The following is a 19,525-nucleotide window of genomic DNA, read 5'->3' on the forward strand; positions in this document are numbered from 1 at the left end:
TTGGCAGTTTGCAACAATTGTAGCATCTTTTTTTCCCCTAAATGAGTAGTACAATGTAAATTGTACAGCATCTCGCGTCCCACCTCAGCGGGGAAGATAAGATTGTCCTGGGCCTTTAGCCATGGTGAGCCCTCTTCTACTAGGGCTTACAGCTCTTGTTTGACCCACAGTTCTTCAGCTGTGTAGCCAGGCACATTGGAATGGACCCCTTTCCTGGAAGAGAAAATGGAACAAGGCATACCTGCCCACCTGGTTCTCCAGGTCCATCTCCTTCCTTTTCTTGGACCGCAGCCTTTTGCACCTCCTTGTCTGCAGCACGATTGCCCTTAGCTTCCATGGAGTCTCCTTGTTGATGGCCGGGTGTGTGCACAGCTGTCACCGCTTTTGGCAGTGTTACAGCTTCCAGTGGCTGCATCACCTCAGTCTTATTCTTTATTTCTTTTCTTTTAGCAGTTATGAATCTTTCTTTTTACTGTGAGTACTGATATTCATCCTGGTTGGTGGTGTGGAGTAGTTAAAAGGTGTCTTTTTGAATCCGTCAAGCAGACTTGTTCGTTTTAAAGTATATTTGGGCATTTAACTAGGTTAAAATGTCTCTTCCTAGCAGGGGCGTTGGGCACTTTGGGATGAGCATGAACGAGTGACTTACTTGACCCACTCTGAGGTCCATTTTGTGCGTAGAAGTCCATCGGTAACAGGTGGTCTCCGTGACACCTTGCACCCAGGTGGTACGAGATGACAGTTTTTCATTGTCGTGGGTGAGGACCGAGTGTTTTGCCTCTGTGTCAACCAAGAAATCAACCATTTTCCCCTCCACCAATCATGGTACCCTAGGCTCAGGGAGGGATTCTGAACCCCGAGTTCCTCATTCTAGGTTCTGCCTTTTTTTCCCCGCATAAAAATAGGGGACATGCTGTCTTATGAAGATTGCGGCACCTGTCAAACTGGTGTCCATCCTCCTGGCAATGCCAGCACCATATCATTCCTTTCAAAAGCTCTTTTTTGAGTCAATCTCTGGCCCAGTACTCTCTTTCCTCGCAGTAACTGCACTGATCTTTTCCTAGTCTAGCCTCCCATTTCTATTAATGCCTTCCCTTGTTCTCCCTCTTCACTTGCAGTAGCTGCCACTAATACTTGGGCAATTTCCCTAGTCATCTTCCTAGTTTCTCCTGCCTGGATCCATCGATCTTCCATCCGCTGTCTTTCTTTCCAACAAATCCTTCAAAGTTTTTCTCCCAGCCTTTATACTTTCTTTTGACATCTGATGCACCTTGATTAATAAAAGCCATTATTACTACAGCCCTACTTTCCTCTGATGTCAGATTTATGGGGGTATACAGCCTAAAAGCTTCCATGATGCGTTCTAAGAATGCAGCTGGACTTTCCTGGGGCCCTTGCCTTACATTACCTACCTTGGCCAAATTAGGCGGCTTTTTTGCTGCCACTCAGAAACCAGCCTTGAGAACCTGGCGATAAATTCGGAGCCTCTCCCTACCTTCTGGTTCATTGAAGTCCCATGCAGGTCTTTTCTGGGGAAGTGTGGAGTTGGGGGAGGGAGAAACTAACAGCAATGGTGACTGTATGAGACCACTCAAAGGGAACAAACATCAGAATTTCAGGTGATAGGATGCAAGGGGTGGTGGAAGTTACAGCAAAAAATAGATAGATAGATAGATAGATAGATAGATAGATAGATAGATAGATAGATAGATATTGAGGGTTCTGCAGGGGGGGTGGTTCCAGGGTTGGGGCGGGAGTGGATAGGGGGAGCTGATATGAAGGTATCGAAGTTGATAATAGCAGTAATTGTACAATTATGTTTGATCCAATAGAACTATAGATTTAAATACATAAGCTGCCACATAACTACACTTGAAGGAATATTTTAAGAGATTTCTTGTTAACTTCTGTAGCAAAGTTCCACCAGAAACAAAGGAAATATTTTCAATACTCCCCTTTTTTCCTTTCACCCCTTATACAATTTGCTTATAAGGTATTAATATCTATTCCATTCTCTTAAATAACTCTTAGATAAGGTGGCAGTAACTTGTAACCCTTTGAATTCTCTATAACAATGAACGAAATTCAATATCCCAAACCTTCAATACAATGTCAAAGGATTTCCAGAGTCAGGTCTGATTTTTAGTGGCACATCTGTACTTCTTGATATTATTACATGTCTGAAATCGTCACCCCATATTTTCTGACATGCATTAAAAATGTCATAGCTATCGCCGACCGCAAATACAGGCACTGATGAAAACTGCGTTACTCTGATTTTTAATGCATCTTTTTCATGGTCTTTCCCCCACGCTGTTATAAAGCTATGTACTACTGCTGGAACAGAATAGCCTGGAACAGGACCTTTTGTTCCATCGTATTTTTTATTTAAAGAAATTCCCACTACTTGATGTGCTCCTGTAAAGCAGTGGTTCACAACCTTCCTAATGCCACGACCTTTAATACAGTTCCTCATGATGTTGCTGACCCCAACCATAAAATTATTTTGTTGCTACATCATCACTGTAATTTTGCTACTGTTATGAATCATAATGTAAATCATAACGTGTTTTCCGATGGTCTTAAGTGACCCCTGTGAAAGGGTCGTTCGATCCGCCAAAGAGGTCATGATCCACAGGTTGAGAACCACTGCAAAGTTAACCAAATGAGCAGAGGCTCCAATGCCAGCAGTCACTTCAGAAGATAATCCTTTGTAGTCAAAGTCATATAATTTCTATTCAAGACCATTTAAGTTGCAGATGTTTCTAACACACATTTAGCCAATATTGTTTTCTGTTCCCTTGACTTTGTGGCTACTGGGATTGGATCCCAAGACTACACAAGTATAGTCTCAATCCAGTATTGTAGATGTGTCTACTGATTCTGAGTGACCTTAGTACAATGTTGTATGGCAGCAACTGAATGTTCTTCTAGCCCCTGCTTGAAAATCTGACCCCAGTTTAGATGAAATATCCTCTGTCAGAGAGATTTTTAACACGTACATATAAAGCAGGTGATTTATGTTCCATGAGCACTTGGCAGGCTCTCTACCTTGTTGCTTGGGAGACCAGCTCAGAATATTGCACAGCCTGAGGGTAAAAGCCTTCCTTCATCTTGGTGTTTAGCAAACAATAGTGGACACATACTATATTTGTCCTTTTGTGATCAACTAATTGCATTCAGCATAATGGTTTCCAAGTCCCTTCACATCATGTGGTGTTTCATAATGCCATCCATCCCTGTTTTTCAGAAATGCATGATATTCCACTATGTGTATGTATCAGAGTTTATTTATCTAGTCTCCTAATAATAGGTATTTGGACAGTTTTCAACTCACCCAACATGGCAGAGTCTTTTACAATAAAATTTCCTAGGATAACCTTTACTACTCTCAAAGCATTGACATGTTTTGTGTTGTTATGTAAAGTCAATCATCATTGACATTTTTCTTACCAATGCAATTTTCAGTTTTCTTAGCAGGATTAATCCTTAGCCCCATGACAACCATATGCCCACCCAGAAATGACACAAGATATAACCTGTACAACAATAAGTAAACAAACAAAAATAAAAGCAGTCCCACCATTCTCCATAAACTTCTGATCTGACCTCTACTTGGAATCTATCTTTGAGATCTTCAAGACCTTCCTTAAAATGCTCAATTCATCTAAAAACCACCATTTTATATCGAGCAGCCAAAGTTTCATGTCCCCTTGAGTTTCTTAAATACGCGATAATAGCCTTCGGTTCAAAATACTTTTCTTCCACACAGTACAAAACACAGACCGTGCTTTTCATTCTTTCTTTCTTTTTAAAGACTCTCTAAGGAAACTAAGACAACTGTATTGCTTAGAGAACTTGTTTGCAGCAATCCACTGATTAACCAATCATATGCGTATACATTTTATTTGGAATAAACCCTTGCATACAGAATCTGCTTTGCTACCAAGCTCACTGGCTCCAACTGGATCCTAGGCTCTTCTTCCCAATGGGAAAATAAATAAATCTGTAAGGGACCTTTGTCCCCCTCCCGCCTCCCTAAATTTTTATTTTGGGCGACATGCATTGGGAACTGTCTCAAACAACTTAAGTAAATACATGTTTGTTTTTTCTTTTTGTCCTCTTGATTACCCAACTGAAAAATTTGGCAGCCTGTACCTTGGTGGACTATCTTCTGTGAGCCCAGCACAGCTGTCTCACTGGGTTATCTCACTGAGTGCCTTCATACAATACTCAGAACTCAGAACTCAGACCATTCAGCTCCATGCAGGCTGTGCTTATGACTGTTTCCCTGGTCATGGTGACTCTGCCCTGGAACTTTGGTGGGTATCTTGTTCCATCATTACTAGTGAAGATCTCTCCCATCCACTCAAACCTGTGTCCAGGGGTCTGCCTCACGCAGCCAATAAGGTAACTGGTGAGTGAGTGTCCAGAAATTTTGCAGGAGATCTTCACTGAAGCACCCCGCTTCTTCAATCCAGCACCAGATTGGACCAGCTGGACCTCAGAGTCACTGCCTGTTGAGTGAAGACAGGTGGACAAAATCAATCTAGAGTAGCTACAACCACTTCCTCCTCCCTGAGACCGGTGACTTCTTGCCCGGTAGCTGCCACCACCAAGAAGAGGATTCTCAAGATCCAGTCCATGGTGTGAGAGCTGTCTCCTCAGAGTTTCTGTCGGGGAGGGTATGCTAGTTAAACGATCCTTCAGGAAACACAACATACTCATATTTGATCTAGTAGATCTCTGATTATTTGCATATTCATGTGGTGGAGTATTTAAAAGTAAGGCTTGTGATTAATAAATTACTTGTCATGAAGAATTCTATCTATCATGCAATCCCTAAAATTCAATCAACAAAGTTGCATTTTGAAACTTTTGAATCTTTGTGACAACTTTTTTAAAACTTTGTATTTCAATCACTAATGGAAATTATAGTGGCTCCTGATTTTTCATGTGATTAAATATTAGAATGCAGCAGTTCATTAAAAATTTTCATTTTTTCATCTTAAACTTCAGTAAACTTTAAATTAGTCTTCTTTGGCAGTCTATGGATATTAACCTTTCACTGACTTTGAACGTTGTATTTCAGGATGAAATGATTTGGACAATGACTACAAGATCATTTTTTCTTCAATTTTTCATTCCAGAAACAGTAAACCATAGATTTATGGATTCCCAAAACATCAATCCATTTAAAGTTTTGCATACTCAAGATATCAATATTCAGCATTCTAGTGATTTATGAAAATTCCAAGTGTATTGGAAGCATACTTCATAATTCCATAGTCTTATTTTATAGACATTAATTTCTTTAGCATCTTATGTTATTTAGTTTTTACCTTGACTTGGATGAATGTTAACAGAGCAAATCTGCTTTCCTCTCAACAATCCATACCCATTTTCTTATATGTCATGGATTGCAATCCCCATAATACAATAGCACTTCTCCCACTTACCCCCTGGTTTCCAATTTGTATTACTTTGTTTTTACTACTTCTTCTGGCAGAGTATTTTGTACTTGGATAAATGCTGCCATTTTTTTTCAAATGGTCAATCATCCTGAGTGTGTGCTCCCTTGTGTTTTTTTTTTCTCACCATGCTATCTACAGTTCAGTGAAACATTGAACAACTGGAATAAGTATTGTCCCAAGCCTGAAGGGTTACTGAGGTCTAATCGCTCACGGATTCCACTAGTCTCTATCCAACCAGTAAGCCCTGTCCTTTTGAAATGGTGTTCTACATATTTCACCACTTTATCCAGGCCTCCTAAGGTAAGGGTAGGGAAATGTTGATTTTGTTTTATCCTTCCAAGGGCCATTTTTATATTTATGACATTATTTGTGGGCCATAAAATATGATTAACTTAAAAATTAGCCTGCTATAATTGACCAAACATTTACTTAACCCATCACTAATGTGATGGTAGAACCTATACCCCTTTGCTTATTTATTTATTTCTCATGACCCCTCTTAGATTGGTCAATAATGGTAGGCAGATGGCATCTTCTTCTGGCCTCAGGATTTTGTAGGCTGATTTCTGTATGGCGCATTATTTCATTGGATTTAGTGTTTCCACGCTATTCCATTGGATTTAGTCTGTGGTCATCTCGACTCTTATTTGTTCGGGGGAAGAGACAGGTGAATGGCTGCACCTTAAAAGAATCCTCACAAGTTCTGAAGACTTCTATCACTGTTCAATAATGTAGAATTTACCTCATTGTCTCTGTGGACTTCTTTGTGCCAACTAACCTTGATGTCCCAGAGACTGATCCCTGAGTGGGTCATTCTTTCTGGTATTTCTCTAAGCCTACGGAATGCCCATAATTTTGTCATGCATACTACAGCTTCTCGCTTTAGTCCTATCACATCAGCAATGAAAGTCCTGAAACCGTTTCTCCATCCATGTCACCAAGGATGTCTTTACCTTGAGGAATCAGCACTTTCCAGGTTATATTTTGAAAATATTCTGAACTTGTGGCTCAACTTCCAGCAGCATACTGGATAATGTTCTATTGCTACCCATAAAGTTTCCATTAGCTAATTTTTGAAGAGAAATCATCATGAGTTCTTCCTAGACTGTCTTACTAAAGGAAAGCCATTAAAATTCTCCAATATTCAACAATATTATAACTTCCAGAATCAAAGCAGTATTCAAGTCACCAGAAAAAACTAAGGATTGTTTTCATAACAATACTAGAACTGACTGATGGGTGGGAAAAACAGATAAAAAGAACGTACTTATGTTAATTTGTCCTAATACATTTAATTTTAAAAAGAGTATAACAAATGTTTACTAGTAAATTTATAGTTCAAATTAAATGCAATGCCGCAAGATAAAAAAACTACCAGAAGTTCACGTAAGAAGAAATAAGATACAAAATTTTGTGTATGTAGTGTTTATTAAAGAAACATTACCCATAAGTGAAGTGGCACTGAATTATACTTTTTAAGGAAAACCATCTAATCTGGAGGAGAAAACAACAGGAACGATGATTCCAGGGGAGGGACATAGGGAGGGACATAAGGAGGGACATAGGGAGTGAAAATGGGTGTTATCAATGCCAGGGACAAAGGAACAAGAAGTTATCTAAAATCGATGGCATTGAGGGTGTAGGGCTTGATCAAGCAATGTAACCGAGAAGAATTACTGAAACCCAAATGAAGGCTGAGCATGATAGTGGGACAAGAGGAAAGTAAAAGGAAATAGAAGAAAGGGCTAGGAGGCAAAGGTCATTTATAAATGTCTAAATACAGGCATGTACATATGTAAATATATTTATGATGATAGGGAAATAGATCTATGTACGTATATTTATAGGTTTAGTATTAAGGTAGCAGATGGACATTGGAGCTCTACTCAAGTACTCCCTCAATGTAAGAACACTTTGTTCTATTAAATTGGCATTCCATGATGCTCACCTTCCCAACATGATTGCTGAAGACAAATCAGGTGCATAAGCAAAGGTGGTGAAGAGAGCAGTTGTTGCCTGGCTATCAAAAGATATAGCATCTGAGATCTTGAAGGCCTGAAGATAAGCAAGTGACCATCTAGATGAGAAGCAACAAAGTCCACATGGAAGAAGCACACCAGCCTGTGTGATCACAAGGTGTCAAAGGGATCAGGTATCAGGCATCAAAGAACAAAAATCATATCATTGTGACTGCGGGGGACTGCAAAGTAGAAACCCAAAGCCCATCTCTAGCCAACTGGACAACCACTTACAGAAGGGTCGCTGGGAGCAGACAAGCCAGTCAGGGTGCAGTATAGCACCAATGAAACATAAAAATTTTTCTCTCTTCCCCCCTCCGCCATATGATGACCCCAATTCTACCTTACAAATCTGGCTTGACCAGAGTAAGTACATGGGTACAGGTAAGAGCTGGAAACACAGATAATCCAGGGCAGATAAACCCCACAGATCAATATTGAGAGTAGCCATACTAAGAGGGGAAGGTGAAGGTAGGAAGAGACGGGGAACCAATCACAATGATCTACCTATAACCCCCTCCCAGGGGACTAACAAGAGAAAAGTGAGTAAAGGGAAACATCAGTCAGTGTAAGACATGTCAAAGTAATAATAATTTATAAATTATTAAGGGTTCATGAGGGAGGGGGTTGGCGGAGTGAGAGGGGGAAATGAGAAGCTGATACCACGGCCTCAAGTAGAAAGAAAAGATTTTGAAAATGATGATGGCAACAAATATAAAAATGTGCTTGACACAATAGATGGATGTTCAGATTGTGATAAGGGTTGTACAAGCCCCCAACAAAATGATTTTTAAGAAAAGAAAAACATCTATTCTTACATACAAGTCCAAAAATAATGGCAAAAACAAATAAACAATGCCTTCACAACAGGTCTGGAATATAAACACTTTAGATCAATGTCACCCTTTAAGCTCAAGTAATTTTAAACAATGCATTGCACTCATGAGTGTTTACCTGCCTGTGTTTCCATTCATTGTTAGACGTTTTTACGTGACACGTAGTATGAGAATGAGAAAGATAATCTGCTTGTCAAAAATAAAAATAAAATGGGTCATATAGAAAGATAATTAAGGGTCAGAGTCATGTTAATATTTCTACTGCAAACAGAGTTTACTAGTTCCTCCTTTCAAGTTAGCAGTGATGATTAGAAAATGTAGGGAAGAAATGAATAGTGAAAACTGTCCCTGGAGATGCTGAGAGCCAGTTAGAGAACATGCAGACTCCAACAGGAAATCCTCCTGACCCGCTCTTCAGTGCCTGTCTAGGGTGGGGACCTGTGATGTTTTGGGTCTTTAGTGCCTCCTGCTGCTCTTTGCCTCCCTTTCAGGGGAAGTTTGTGTCTGGGCTCACATTGAGTCCCCACAATGGATGTGTACCTTGCACAATAACACAGGGCTGTGTTATGTACAGTCAGGGAACTCAGCAAAAGGGAGAACTGGTTCTTGTAATTGTCTTTGGTGATTAGAGAGTGGACTTCAGAAAGATGAGTGATACTATGTATCACCACCATAGCATATGGGGCCCTACCACTGCAGACTCTTCCCCAAGGGCCAGCTCCAGCAGTAGCTACTGGTGATGGAGTAACCAGAGACCATACAGGTGAGGGAGAACAATAGGCTGTGCTTGACCAGACCTAGAAAAGACTCCTGAAGCAGCACCTGGGACAGTACACCTAGAAATAAAGAGAATAAGTTCCTGTCAGTCACATGCACTCACCACAGGCCCCATAAACCAGCTTTGCTATCTGAGACCCTCACCTTGGGGAACTGTCACCAGGCACAGGAGAACACAGAGCAATAGCGTCTTTGACCACAACTCTGCTTTTTCAGAGGAGTTACAGCACTGCCTGAAGATGTGCTGGCTTTCACAGACCAAGGGTGGAATGTTACCTCCACATTTAGGGCTTGTCATGGCCACTGAAGTGGCCTTACCCCAGGTGAAATGGGTGCTTGTTAAGTCTGAATATTCCTGCTCAGTCTCTCGAGTTGTGGTCTGTGCATGGCCACTGAATAACTGCTCAGAGAACTCACCTTGAATTAATTAACCAAGCTCACAGATTGATCCAGTTTGGAAAATTATTCATAGTTTTGACAATGCAAGCAGTGACACTATCTCTGAAAGTGCCATTTTAAAGCTTATTTCCCATTTAGATTTCTCCTTCATGTCTATCCCTCATATCAGTGTTTGCAAAAAGTTCCAGACTAAGAGTTGACCTCATGTATTTTCCTTCTTACTTGTAACCACAGTATAATCTCTAATATATTCTAATTTTTAAGGTTGAAATACAATTAAAGAGTGGTACTCAAATGGCTTCTTTTGAGAAGATTCTGCTGAAGGGATAAGTAACGGCAAGGTTACAAAAACAACCCAGAGGTTTAGTCAATATCCAGAGATTCAAGCACAGGACAGTCTCCCAGTTGCCAGTTGGAGATCACTGAATTGAGTATTTTCTCCCATGTAGGCTGGAATGTAATCATTTGATCCTGGTCACTGCAGCAGACTGCCTGTCATCTCATGGCATCTGGGGTTGGTGGGTGTCTGAACAACATAAGATTCCGACTGCGTGTATCTCTGCACATTAGTCCAGGTCACTTTCTTTCTTTTCTTTTTTTCAGTCCAGGTCACTTTCATCTCTGTGTGTATAAGAAGTAGATTTATATACAAGAACAATTGAACATTGAGAAAATGGCCCAGCCCAGTCCAGATCAAGTCCATAAGTCTGATATTAGCCTATATGTCCAACAGCAATCTATAAAGTCTCTTCAGACTCACGAAACACATGCAATGATGCCGAATGTAGAAGATCACAGGCCAGTGGGTAGCAAGTCTTTGCATCCAGTGTCATTGGAAACATCTCAGCTCTGGCAGGGGTCTCCCAATGACTTCCCCAGTGCCCAGGGCTGCACAGGATGGGTTCATGTGTCCTCTCAGCTGCTATGTCTCCCAAAGTGTGAAGTAGTGAGAGAGAGTCTTTCCTGCCTCAAAGGAGGAAATACTGGATTTCCCAGAATTCCCATGAGAAGGCCATGCCCACACAGAAGCCTCATTGGCTATGATCTGATTGACAGGCTAGACTCCACTCCTACATTCTTAATCCTCAAATTGATAAATGATTATATAACTCCTGGAGTATCCCTTTGTAGACGACGTTTTTAATCACGTGCTGCAAATTATCCATATAAGTTGGCGGTTTCCTTCCACATTGAAAAAAAAACTTGGCTTGGGCTCTATAATCCACGATATGTTGTTTTCTTTTTGTCCCACTGCTCCAAATCATGAAGTGATATTTGGTCAGTAATTTAATCAATGTACCCACAGAACTTTCAAATTTGTGGAACTTGGAAATTATAGAAAAATATGGGCCCATGAAAGGGCAATTAAAATTATCCAGTTTTCTACTGTTGTAGAGAAATCAGGCATAGTTCTTTGCAGCTTAAACTATTACAATCTTGGCAATCCACAGGGTCTTATAGGGTTTCTATGAATTGGGTGCTTTCATGTTCATTCAGTCCCATACACCAATCCAGGATATAAAATCCTTAAATACATGCCATAGCTACCAATGAGGCAAACAGCATTTATATATAAAAAAGGTATACTTGCACACATGCGATTTAGTGTATGAATAAAATCTACAAATTAATGAAAATTACAATATTTTTGGGGTTTTTATAAATATTAAGGAAGAGGTCATTATTGGAGCAAATATTTTGGAGGGAACGGAAACCTTAGAGGTTGGCAAGATGGTCCTGTGCCTCCCCATTGCTCTGGCTCCAGAAGTCTTATCCCTGTGTTTTCTAAAACCATGTGATCCCTATAGATCACTGTCATTATGTCAGGGACATTGTGTTTGTGACGGCACTGAGTCCTCTCACTGTTGCTCTCACACAGCAATGGACCGCTGTGGCCTCGGGGTCATTGTGCTCAGCTGCAGCGAGAACTGCTTGGTGGGCATTCTGGAGCTTGAGCATCACTTCCTTATGGATGGGTGGGGTTTCTTCTACTAGAATATATCGCTCACAAACTACTAAAACCTCTTCTGCAGGTTTTGGGAGTTCCAGCTCTGGCAACATGGAGTCATCAGGCACCGTGAAGCTTAGGGAGAGGATCTGTGAGGGATTCATCACTCCTGGGTCCAAATCTTGGACAACCGGGAAAAGGGAAAATAATCACTGATGACAAGTAATGGAATCCTATGGCAACCTATTTTTGGAATCTTGACACGACTAGTGAGAAGTGACCACTAGGCAGAAGACTTTCCACAGGAAATTCATGACTTATGGACAAGGTCAGTGGATCCTACAGAACTCTGCTCGTGATGTAACATTTTTCACTATGCTTGAAATTTCACCTGGAAATGGATGAGGTACTTTGCATATTAGAAGCCCATGGAATAAAGTACAGATGTTCCTAGCCTTCTCAGACACTGAAAAGCGAAAGGATGACCCCATCATCTTCTTTGGGATAAAACCAACGTGAAGTTCACTGCCATACAGCTGATTCTGACTCATAGCGACTCTAGAAGATAAATTATAATTTTATGTTGAAAAGCACTCAGGAAAAAGAAATGTGTGAAAAGCATGCAGGAAAGGGGGAGCTGAGTACAAGGATCTACATGTGACATCCTCCCTGGGGGATGGACGACAGAAAAGTGGGTGAAGGGAGAAGTCAGACAGGGAAAGATATGACAAAATAATAATTTATAAATTATCAAGGGTTCATGAGGGAAGGTGGTGGGTAGGGAGGGGAAAAATGAGGAGCTGATGTCAGGGGCTTAGGAGGAGAGCAAGTGTTGTGAGAATGATGAGGACAATGACTGTACAAATGTACTTTACACAACTGATGTATATATGGATTGTGATAAGAGTTGTAGGAGCCCCTGATAAAACAATTTTTTAAAAAAAGAAATGTGTGACATGGTACCAACATGACTCTTGCTGAGAAACAAAGACAGGAGCTGCATGACAGTGACAGGGGTCTGCTTTCCTTGGAGCGAGCAAGGACTGAGCAGGAAGATTCCCCAAGGTAAGCTCCCGAAGAAGACAGTGGACCAAGTTTACAGTTTTAGGCAACTATACCAATAAATTGGTATTTATAGGATGTAATATATAGGATGATGAATGTTTAACACATTTCACAGGGATGGTCAGTGAATACAAATTAGGGTGGGGTTACGATTCTTTACAAGATAGGGTCTTTGTAGTTCGTGGTTCCAAATGTTGTCTTATTTGGTCTGGTGACGTATCTATGGTGACTTTTGGTTCCTTGAACAAAGTTCTTCTCTTCCATGTGATCTGTGACCTGAAGGTGGACATGCTAGCCTGGCCAGGGATAGTGAAACTGATATGTATGTGGTGTAAAGGGATATTTTTCTGAGGAAAGGACTCAACAGAGGCAGAGTCTCAGGAAAGAAAATGCAGAATAATTCTAGGCAATAAATGAGGTATTCCGACATTCTGTGACAACATCCCATATCCAAGGGGAAGCTCAACAAATTGTGGGATCTGCACTTTTACACAAAGTTAAGCAGGTTGGGGAATGGGCTCAAACAGATTGTTCAATGTTCATGATTGTTCTTATTCTGTAGTCAGATTCCCTCTAGCTATTTATTATATTTACAATAAATAGAATCTTGCCACAAAAGATTAGTTGTTGAAGGCATAAAGATAACTTTTCCCAGAGATGGTAAGTCCATTGTTATTGTTCCTTTTCTCTCTCTCGTTCTTTCTTTTTTTTTAAGGAATTTGGCAGTGATTGGTAAATATCATTTCTCAAGAAATGTACATAGTATTTCCTTTTTCTCTTCCTCCTTCCAAAGACCAAACTGGAGTTTGAGTTAATAATCAAACAGTTTATTGCAGGAACCACGCAATCCTGGAATGGACAATAATAATTGTAAGGATCCACAAAGTACTGCAGTGAAGAACTTTTTCAGAGTTTAAATTCCAAAAGATCCTGACACTTCCAAGAAAACTCCAATTGTTTGATATTTATTACTTTTGTCGGAAATAGAAAAAAGATTGAGTACTTTGAAACGTTTTAATTTATTTTGTTTTTTAATATTGGGGGTGAGAATGAATGCTCTTCCTCACTGCTGTTGTGAGAGTAACTGGGAGGAAGGAAGGAGGATGACTGGAGGTTTCCTGAGCTATGCTGATTTAAAAACTCAGTTCAAAATAAACAGTAATCATATATAACTAAAAAAGAGTTGGAAACTTGCCTGCATCTTTTGTAAAAGCCTTTCCTTGTTTGAAGAGAGCTCTTTTGCTCTCTTAACAAGGAAAAATAAAGTGTTGATGGGGAGAGGGGGCTCACAAAATCATGGCTGGTGGCAGGTTAACTAAACACGGCCTCAGGTTTGACTTCCAGAGGAAGCAAAGGACCATGATTAGGATGGGGACAACAATGAAATTTTAACACCCCACAGGATTGAATCACAACCTTCTCTTTTCCAGATGTGAATCATGAAATGTTAGCCTACTACTCCAATATCTGTCAAACGCAATCCAGGATACGTAAGCTCCAGAGAAAGTGCTATAATGAGTAAGTCTCTCCTCTTCCATCCAGAAGAGACTCACCAATACCCTTCAGAACTTTACATGACCTTTTTTACATTGCAGTTCAGGGGTCAGAAATAAGCCATCAAGGCTGAAAGCATGGAGATTCAAACTGAATTTAGTGGGCTCATTATGCTCAGGTGAATGAAGGTACTAGTAAAGGGTGCTGCTAGTACTATGGATTTCCAGAATAACAAACAGATGATCTTTGGGTTCAAGGATGGCAAGACTTTGTCTCATGTACCTTGGACATGCTCTTGAGAGAGAAAGTCCCTGGAAAAGGACAACATGGACGGAAAAGCTGTACAGCAACTCAAAGAGGAAAACCCCCAAGAAGATGAATGGACACATTGGCTACAACAATAGGCTCAGACTGAGCCACAATGTTCGGGATGATGCAGGACTTGGCAGTGTGTCAATCTGTGAGCATAAGGTCAGTGATTCAGACCTGACAGGAGAGCACTGTGTTAGTCTGGGTAGACTAGAGAAACAAATCCTCATAAACTCATATGTATATAAGAGAGAGTTTTATATAAGAGCTGAGTGTACATTAAGAAAGCAACCCAACTCAGGTCAGTCGAATCCCACAAGTCCGACCATTAGCCCTTATGTCCGACAACAGTCTACAAAGCCCTGCTCAAACTCACAAAACACACGCAAATGTGCTTCAAATGCAAGCAGGGTCACCCAAAGAGAACACGTTTCAGCAGGGTTTCCAGACTAAGAGGAAACCACTGAGAAGGAATCCATTGCCACTCCAGGCCCTGAGCCGCACCTCCAGGCCCCACCCTCCAGGTCGCCCTCATTATCTCCAGGCCACGCCCCTTCGCTCAGACACCACCCCACCCCCTCCCAGGTGATGCAATTTCCTGCTGACCTCACTTCTTCTGCCTGAGAAGGAGCCCAGTGAGCGCCCCAGGAGTTTCTACCAGTGGGTGAGTTTCTGCGTTTCTGTGCGGATCCCGGGCGCGGAATCCCCGCAGGCCTGGCGTCCCCAGCTGTGTCCGGCTTCCCCCGGACTTTATGCTTCCCGCACTCTGTCGGTCAGTGTTTTAGGTCGCTGCTACCCCCTGGGACATTTCCGGTGAAACCCTTTCTGAATTGGGTGCAGGCCTCACTTGGGTCTGGAGACTGCTGGCCGCTTTTCTTGCTCAGAGCTCCTCCTGCACCCTCACCCCTGGCTCCAGAAAGGTGCGATTGGGTGGGGTTCTTGCCTGGGCCCTTTCCCTCCACGTCAGGTCTCGGGCAGGAGAGCAGGGGACCCCGGAATGGCCTTTACCGAAGGGAGAGGCCAGCCTTGCAGTCATCAGGCCTCTCCACTGCTGACCGAGGTCTGTGTTAGAGCTTAACTTCTCAGCACCTTCCTTTGAAAAACGGTACCATAGCAGTGACGGCCCCAGATCCCCGCACAGACTGAGTCCTCACTGGAATTGCAGAGTCCCACATAGAGTAAACCTCATTGAATGCCTTCTGACCAGGAAGCAAAGTTGTAGGTAACTTGACCCTCAGGCAGAGGGTGTTAGCTAGCGAGACCCTCCCCAGTCCACTCACTGAAACAGAGATGGAAACGTTAAGGCTTTATTCAGACAAATTTGAATCTGGGCTCTCACCAGCAACTGAGGCAGGCTCAGTCTGTAAGGCGAGAGCACCGAACAGCTTCAAAGGGAAGTTATTATACTTCCTTGTGGGGCGTCTTTCCAAGCAAGGGGAGGGGGAAGGCCAGTTCTTGTGTGAAACTGGCAAAGCATTCTCAGAAAAGTGAAACAAAACAGTTTTTAAGTCTAACAAAATAAGTTTACATTTAAGGTCAGTTTGAACCCAGTGGTCTGCCAAACGATACTGTAGGTAGGCTAGGCTGCTTCTTGGAGCGTAAACATCCTGGGCAGGCTGCAATTTAAAGATTTTCCATTTCTGACAGGGGAGGGGGGTGTCCTGCCTGTTAGTGTTACATGGCACCCATTCTTGACTAAGCCGGGGTGGCCTGCCTGTTATTGTTACAGGGCACAGTGTCACAGAGGGCTTTGGAGAGTGTTTTTGGAGTGCGGCCAGCTCCAGTAAAACTTTCCATTCGATCCTTTTCGGAGTGGTCCTGATTAATCCTCAGACCTCCATAGAACAGTTTCTTGGGACCAAATTCTAAGTATGTAAATGATTTTTATCCTGTTGGATTTTTTCATATGTTAACTGTTTTTTTTTCATTTTCTTTGAATTTACTATGCAAGAACTGTGCCCTATTAATAGCAGCTCATTTTAAAAATTGTGTCATAATCATTTCTAATAAAAGGCAACATCCAAATATATATATATAACTCATATATAGTAAGAAAGGATCTTATTTAAAATCTACCATTTTCTCTGTGCCCCACTGCATGGTAGTGCTTGAATGTTCTAGCCTTTTATCCACGTGTTCTTGATAAGAGGCTTGTTTTGTCCACTGCTCTACAGTGGGTTCTGTGAGTGATGCCATAGCACCTTACACTCCTCCTTAGGGTTTCTAGGCTATAGTCCATGTGTTACCAATGGCCACCTCATGGAACACAACTGCTTTCATTTCATATAGCTGCCAGTCCTCTAACCACTGGAGCAAGATGGCTTCTTCACAGACTAATTTAGATGGGCCACTCTGACATGTTTTTCATTATAGACATGGCGATTCTTAATGGGAATTATGTTTGTTATTCTGATTTAGTCATATTTCCAACACACTATCCATGTGCATACATAGACATGAATATGCGATCATCATGTTCAATTTCCCCTTTGGTTAGGTGCCATGAAGTTAATTCCATCTCGTGGCTATGTCATGTGAGTTCCATAGTGTTTCTGGAGCATCATATTTGTGGAAGCAGATCTCCTGTGCTTCCACAGTAATGCGGGCTGTTTACCCCATCAAGCCTCAGTGGAACAGTCTAGTGCAAGCTATTTGTGCCACCTAGAAACTTTCATTGTCCCTAACCCGCCAAAATAAACTCACTGCCCCAAAGTCAATTCTCACTCATAGTGTTCCTTTGTAGGTGTGCGAGATCAAAATCTGTACAGAAGCAACCAGCCTCATTTTCCTCTTGCAGATGTGCTGGTGTGGTTGAACTGCCAGCTTTCAGGGTAGCAAATGAAGCCAGCATTCATTTTCCCCCCTAGAAATGAACCAAATCAAGCAGATGCCCTGAAACCCACACCAGCTCCTGCAGACTCCATGTGAGTCAGAGTGCAGGGATATTGCAGAGGGGTTTGTGTGACTGGTTTCTCAAAGTGCATCACCCAGGCTTTCTTCCCTGGAGACCCTGAGTAGACACAAACTTCCAATCTCTTCTTGAACACCTATCCATGTTAACCATCTGTAATGCTCAGGGACACCAAAAACTAAGCAAGGGACACGTGTGCAAATACACACACTTAGAAAACCCAGAACCTATATAAGTTGGAAATCTTTCAGAGAAGGAAAACTCAGACTATAAAAAACTATAAAATGAGGTTGAATTTCTAACTATAACATGAGAAACCACACAGTTGAATTTGTAAAATTTGCAGGACCCAGAAAAATAGTCATTCCGTTAATTTTCGGATATCAAGTTTTTATGTGAATTGTACAGATATACTGTAACCTAACTGATCTCTTTACCATAGCTAGATAATAAAATCAATATCAACTTTAATAGATCTTCAAGAGAGATGGTATATGTAAATAGCTTAATATTCTTCCTGAGTTTTCATGGAAGATGAACAGGTATCCTAAAGTTTTTTAAGATGTACAATATTTGAGGAATTAAAAATGTATTACATTATTCTATTTAGCATGATCCTGTACTGTGTAGCATAATCTATTAGGAACAGATATGCAGTGGCTTAAAAGGTTCATGGATAAAGTCCATTTTTATTCCATTTTTCCTTAACCTTTTTGAAAGCCCCTTGTGCATTCATGGCATAAAGGATTGGCTACCAATGAGCTCCTTGAATCTCAATTAGATAATACTTGATAAATACCATTTGCCTATCATTGGATTTCATATGGTGACTATGTGGTTTCAGAGTAAAACTATACTCCGTAAGATTTTCGTTGGCTAACTTCAGAAGTTGGTCGATTTCTTCTAAGGTTGCCTTCATTCTCCAATATTTTATTTGGTAGCTGAGCGCTCAGTTGTTCCCACTACTCAGGGACCTCCTTTAAGGACCTACATCTTGAAGTGTGAGTGCTTGCTGTCAGAGCCCTGTGTTGTGTCAGGAATTAACGTCCCTTACAGATTGGTGGGCCTTTTCTGGGGCTTCTTTTCTTTTTCTGTTGGTCTTTTATGTGTTCCTGTAATGATACTTTATTGTATGTGGGATATATGAACAAGGGAACTTTTTTGTCACAGTGGGTTAAATATTGGGCTGCTGACTGCAAGGGCAGCTGTGCAGACTCACCCAAAATGTGCAGAAGAAGATGAGTCTGCCTGCTGCAGTAAAGATGGGCAGGTGTGGGAGTCCTACAGGGAGTTCTACACTGTCTGATAGCTCTGCTGTGAGTTGGCCGGATGTGGTGGGAGGGTTATGTGTGGACAGCGCCAGGCCTTGTTCTTGACCACTTATTAGCTATTTGAGGCTAAATGCAATTAGATTCACCTTTGGTGGACTGTTGTGAAGTGCGAAAAAAAATTTTTGGTGACAGTTTTGGGAACTGATCTATTGGTGAAGAATAGTTGTTGTGGAATATGCTATTTTTTAAAAAATCATTTATTGTGGGCTCATACAACTCATCACAATCCATACATACATCCATTGGTCCGAGGTCTCCCTTCACCCACTTTTCTGTTGTCCATCCCCCAGGGAGAAGGTTAGATATAAATATATATGTAATTGGTTCCCCTTTTCGCCCCAGCGTCCCTCCACCCTCCCAGTTTTGCCACTCTCAGCACTGGTCCTGAAGGCATCATCTGTCCTGGATTCCCTGTGTTTCTGGTTCCTATCTGTACCTGTGTACATCCTCAGGTCTAGCCAGATTTGTAAAGTAGAATTGGGATCATGATAGTGGGGGTGGGGAGAGGAAGCATTTAGGAACTAGAGGTAAGTTGTATGTCTCATCGTTACTACACTGCACTGTGACTGACTCATCTCCCTGAAATTCTTCTGTACGGGGATGTCCAGTTCCCTACAGATGGGTCTTGGTTCCCAATCTGCATTCACCCTCATTCACAATGATTTTATTTTTTTGTTCCGATGATGCCTGATTGCTAATCCCTTCTACAGCTCGTGATTTCACAGGTTGGTATGCTTCTTCCAAATTTGGGGCTTTGTTGCTTCTGAGCTAGATGGCCACTTGTTTACCTTCAAGCCTTTAAGACTCCATATGCTGTATCTTTTGATAGCTGGGCACCTTTAACTTTCTTCATCACTTTTAATGATATATCGATTTGTCTTCAGTGATCGTATTGGGAAGATGAGCACATAATGGTATGATTTTTTTGGAACATGCTACTTTTTTATTTATTTCAGTCTTTTT

At 41.4% G+C, this 19,525-nt stretch overlaps 1 pseudogene; it reads right to left on the minus strand.

The window, feature by feature from the left end:
- Nucleotides 1-1,814: 1,814 nt before the first annotated feature.
- On the minus strand, nucleotides 1,815-11,565 carry LOC142427535 (nicotinamide phosphoribosyltransferase pseudogene; annotated as a pseudogene).
- Nucleotides 11,566-19,525: the final 7,960 nt, after the last annotated feature.

The sequence above is a fragment of the Tenrec ecaudatus genome, chromosome 15, assembly GCF_050624435.1.
Source record: "Tenrec ecaudatus isolate mTenEca1 chromosome 15, mTenEca1.hap1, whole genome shotgun sequence".
NCBI classification, from domain to species: Eukaryota; Metazoa; Chordata; class Mammalia; order Afrosoricida; family Tenrecidae; genus Tenrec; species Tenrec ecaudatus.